This window comes from Triticum dicoccoides, chromosome 5A, assembly GCF_002162155.2.
Source record: "Triticum dicoccoides isolate Atlit2015 ecotype Zavitan chromosome 5A, WEW_v2.0, whole genome shotgun sequence".
NCBI classification, from domain to species: Eukaryota; Viridiplantae; Streptophyta; class Magnoliopsida; order Poales; family Poaceae; genus Triticum; species Triticum dicoccoides.
Genome location: NC_041388.1, coordinates 397382609 through 397388266, shown reverse-complemented (window position 1 = coordinate 397388266; position 5658 = coordinate 397382609).

The window sequence follows — 5658 nt, the reverse complement described above, 5'->3', positions numbered from 1 at the left end:
CAACCACACTTGTGCGCCAGTTTCTCGCGGCACCGAGCGAAAAATTTCGGCAACCGTGGAAATATCTAGCTCCCCGCCCCCTTCCCCCAACCAAAAGCCACATTTCCACTGTTGATACGTCTCCAACGTATCTATAATTTTTTATTATTCCATGATATTATAGTATCAATCTTGGATGTTTTATATGCATTTACAAGCAACTTTATATCATTTTTTGGGACTAACCTACTAACTTAGTGCCCAGTGCCAGTTGCTTGTTTCTTTACTTTGCAGAAAATCAATACCAAACGAAGTCCAAATGCCATGGAATTTTTTTGAGATTTTTTCTGGCAATAAGAGACCCTGCAAGCTTCGGGAAGGAATGATAAGATGAAGGAGTGGCCCACTAGGCACTAGGGCGTGCCACCTGGTACCTAGTGGGGCCCACAAGCCTACGTTTGACCTAACTCCGCCTCTATAAATACTCTAAAATCATAAAACCTACCAGGGAGTCCACATAATACTTTTTCCGCCGCCGCAAGCCTCTGTTCTTGAGAGATCCCATCTGGGGACCCTTTCTGGCACTCTGATGGAGGGGGAATCAATCACAGAGGAGTTCTTCATCAACCTTGCTGCCCCTCCGATGATGCGTGAGTAGTTTACCATAGACCTATGGGTCCATAGTAGCTAGATGGCTTCTCTCTTTTTTATCTTCAATAGAATGTTCTCCTTAGTGTTATTGGAGATCTATTTGATGTAATGACTTTTTGCGGTGTGTTTGTTGGGATCTACTGAATTAAGTTTATGATCAGATCTATCCATGAATATTATTTGAGTGTTCTCTGAACTCTTTTATGCATGATTAATATAGCTTCGTATTTCTTCTCTGATTTATTTGTTTGGTTTGGCCAACTAGATTGATTTATCTTGCCCTGGGAAGAGGTGCTTTGTAATGGGTTCGATCTTATGGTGCTCAATCCCAGTGATAGAAAGGGACATGACACATATGTATTGTTGTTATTAAGGGTAAAAAGATGGGGTTTATTCATACATGAGTTTATCTTGTCTACATCATGTCATCTTGCTTAAAGCATTACTCTGTTTTCCATGAACTTAATACACTAGATGCATGCTGGATAGCGGTCGATGTGTGGAGTAATAGTAGTAGATGCAGAATCGTTTCGGTCTACTAATCTCGAACGTGATGCCTATGTATGATCATTGGCTTGGATATCGTCATAATTATTTGCTTTTCTATCAATTGCCCAACATTAATTTGTTTACCAACCGTATGATATTTCCTCAAGAGAAGCCTCTAGTGAAAACTATGGCCCCCGGGTCTATCTTTATAAATATATTAAATCTAAAATACTTTGCTGCAATTTTCTTTTATTTATTTTATTTTGTATTTTTTGGATCTATCTATCAAATACTATACAATTTAATTTTGCTCATAACCATTGAGGGCTTGACAACCCCTCTACGTGTTGGGTTGCAAGTATTTGTTGTTTGTGTGCGAGTGCTGTTTACATAGTATTGCTTGTTTATCCTACTAGATTGATAACCTTGGTTTCATAATTGAGGGAAATACTTATCTCTATTGTATTACATCATCCACTCCTCTTCGGGGAAATCCCAACGCAACTCACAAGTAGCAACTGTTCCTCCTTCCTTTCTAGTCCAAACCTTCATTGGTAACTTGCAGCGCTGCCTCCTCGCTGGCAGCCTTCTTCTTGCTGCGCGGCCTCATCGATATAGTTAAGTAATCCACACCCCATCCCCATCCTCCTCCTTCTCCATCCCACATGCCCCGACTGACGGCGCGACACCTTCCGCCCAAATCACTACCCCGTCCTCCAAATAAGCGTCGCCCACAGCCATTTTGCATGCAGTATAGCGAGGAGCTCAGGAGCATCTGGCAGCGGAGAAGCAAATCACGGCCGCACGCACGGATGAGGTCGAGATGGCTGCCATGCGTGCTGACCGCCAGATCTTGGATGAGCACCTCGCCTTCGAGGCCACCGTCGACGCCGCCACGCGGTTGGTTACTTTAAAATATAGTTCGTTATATTTTCTCGACGCCACCGCCAGTGCCTTCTAGTGAATTTTCCTTTGTAATGTGGATATGCAATCTGATCTTCTGAAATGAAATGTTCATTTAACAGTTTGGTCCAACAATTGCTTCATTTCCTAGTAGTTATCAAGCATTATTGGTTTGGTTAACTGTCTTATCTTCTAGTATATGGTTTTTTGTGCAATGTGGTGCTCAGATAACTGTTTGGTTCATTTGTTCTATTGTTTAGTTAATTGTTTGGTTCAATTCTGCAATCTAATGTTCATTTGTCGTGGTTACAGTTTTGTAGTGTTATGCATGTGAGAAATAAGTCAAGCTTGGATGTACTAACTACATGAGAAACATATACAATTGCTCTATTTACAAGTTGTTTAGCAAGGTTTGTGTTATCCTTGGGTCTTCGTAGTGTTGTAGAGGTCTTCGGCGTTGGTGTGTAGCGGCTTGGTTGCTTTGTGATTTGCCTCAATCGATTGAGTTAATCTATTGGGTCTGCAATTCGTCTATTTTCATTAACATATTATATTGATAGTATGCCAACTCTCAGATAACCTAATCAAGATCTGCCTTATATGTGTTGCAGAGAAACAATGGGAGGCAATGAGGTTTAGCATCGAGGTTTGCACATGCATGGTCCTTTGGCTAATAGGATATTATGCATATCTTTGTTTTCAGTACTTTCCAAAGAAGTTCACCGCTGCTTACCTCTCAAACCACTTGCATGGTCAAGAGGCGAGGAAGGTATTCATTCAACACCCACGGTACAATATTGAAGTCTTCCTCAAGAGGACGATGGTTGGGCGGGCAATTATCCATAGCCACTGGCCTAAAGTTGCAAGGACATTCAACATCACTAAAGGCTCAATATTTGCCTTCCGCTTCAGTAGTTTCCCAGATGGGATTCATCTGTCTATTTACCATGTATCATGCTACTTTCCAAATGTTTTCGATGTTGCATGTGAAACTTGGTGCTGTTGTGTAATGGCGTAGCTAGCTATATGCCTATATGGTGTAACTGAGTGCTGAAGCTATCTGATGTAATTCAATTATGTAATCCTGGTTACCGTAATACATATATGAAATATATGGTGTGTTTTATAAGAAATGTCAATTTGATTACTAAATGGGTTATCAATAATAGGCCAATCAGCCTGCTTATTGGATTTTCCTATTGTAGACAGTTTCTCAGACAACACAGTGGGCAATGAGCTCAAACAACCCACACGGTTTCTAGAAAGTAGGCATGTTGGATCAATGAAGAATCACACACGATTTCGACTAGAGAACTGTTTGCGTTAGTCCACCTTGCACAAACGTTTACACATAAAAAAATTGTGTGTCATATACATACGAACAAAAACATTTTTCTGGGATTCACTATGTGGGATGTACATACGAACAGAAACGATTGGGCATGTATAATTGTCTCTGATGCCTCGCCCGATTGCACACGAGCTCATTTTGCCCCGCGTGTGTGACCGGAGGACCTATCCCTGATGGTTTTTGGGTCGTGTGGGAATGACCCCCCCCCCATATCGCACACACTGGCCAAGCGACGATTTAAAACTCAGTCGTGAAAGGGGTTAAAAACCATTTGTATAGGACGTCTTTGCACCAGTGGCTTATTGCCCGTGTTCTGGTCCTCGACACTGTTTGGAGTAGCGCCATTATTGGTGGTGGTGTGGTCAGTAGTGTCATGGCTAGCGTCCCTGTTACCCATGTTTTTACCACGGTGCCTTCTACGCGTCGTTTGGGTGCCTCTTTATCTCCTTCATCATCCTTGGGAGTATCTACCATGTAGATATCGTATGTGGAGGTAGCTACCCATTGCTCGGTGTTAGAGGCGGCAAGGGGGAATTCAGTGTATGACACATCGTCGGCATCTTCATCCATGTCAACTGCCTCCTAGGAGGCGTAGTCTAGTACGTCGGTTAAATCCTCGACTGTAGCAACTAGGTGGGTGGAGGGAGGGGCTTGAATTCTAGCTCCTTCGAGTTTGTCCTAGATCCGATCATGAACCAAAGTCTGATCGTCCGAGATTCCAAGGCTCTAAATCAGTTCTAACATCTTGTTCAGGAGCTCCATGTCGGCCTTGCCCATCTATTGACAGTAGGCGGGGATCACATGAAGTTTTCTCGAGGTGTCGCCTAACGTGGCCTCAGAAGCTTCGCTGATAGGGTATGATACCTAATCCGGCGATGCGGTGTTCGAATCCGAGCTCAAAGCTAGATCTGTAATGCCTATGATCCCATGGTCTGGCCCCGAGATCGAATATGGGATTGGAAAAATGAAGGGGGAAAGATCTTTGGGCTGGTCTAGCACCCAACCCGAGAAAGCAAGTTCGCCACTGGAATCCACGACATATTCTAGATTTCCAAACCTGATGGTCTGGCCTAAAGGGAAGTTCTCGACCTGGCCAAGGCGGCCAGTAGAGTCGGCGTGCAACACGATGTTACCAAAGGAGAAAAGCTAGTCAGGGACGAAGGTACTCTGATAGCTGATGCCATCGTTGATTTGAAGATGAGCCATCGAACCTTGTGACCACAAAACGGTACCTGCATGAGCACCAATACTGGTGCGAAAACTGGTGGATCTTCGGTAGGGGATCCAGAGCTGGTGATCTTGACACGATGGTAACAGGAAGAAAGGAAACACAGTATTTACCCAGGTTCAGGCCCTCTCGAAGAGATAAAACCCTATGTCATGCTCTTGTTATATTGATTATGGGTGGGGTTCAAGGTATCGGATGATCTACTTTGAGATTGTATGCATGAGTTCTAACCTCTAAAATCTTGCCTCTACAGACTAAAACCCTAGGCTTATATAGGCATTGGGGGTGGCTAGGGTTACAACTATGTCAGCTACAACTAAGGATAACATGCTGATCATTTGAATATGCCTTGAAGTATATGCCAAGTCTTTGGAGGATTCCCTCTCGAGTACGTAGAGGGTCGCGGCTCACGTGGCCCATTCTTCAGTTGTTGGTGGGTCTTCCGCCAGGTCCATGAATCGCTGGCTGACGTGATGTGCATGCCCTAATCCAGGTTATTGTCAACAGGCGACTGGGAAGAGCAAGTCTGCCCACACTCTCCATCCTTTAGAGCATCTCCAATAGAACATGTAGATGCAAAAATAACTACCTTTTGCATCTCCGAGGCCCAAAACGCTGCTCCAACAGATGGTGTAAATGCAAAAAAATTACATCTCCGCCTCCCGGAGATGTAAACTACAACACCACGCGGTGCAAATTTGCATCTCCACCTCTAGGAGATGTAAAAACGCGGTCGCCCGCCAACCGCCCAATTGCCAGTTCATTTCACTTCCTCCCACCTCTTATTCTTCCTCTTGCCGCCCGCCGCGCACCGCCACCACACTGCCGCGCTAGATCCACCCCCTCCTGCACCTCCGCTGGTGGTTACGCCGCCTTTGGACCGCTGGGCGCTGTGAATCTGCAACTGCACGCCGCCACCGTCGCCCCACCCGCACATCTCCAATCCACCCGCATCCACCACCGCCACCGCCCCGCCCACACTCCGGCATCGCCTGCAGCCCCGCCCGCATCCACCGCCGCCGCCGCCCGAAGCACCTCCCCGACCCCGATTCATCCC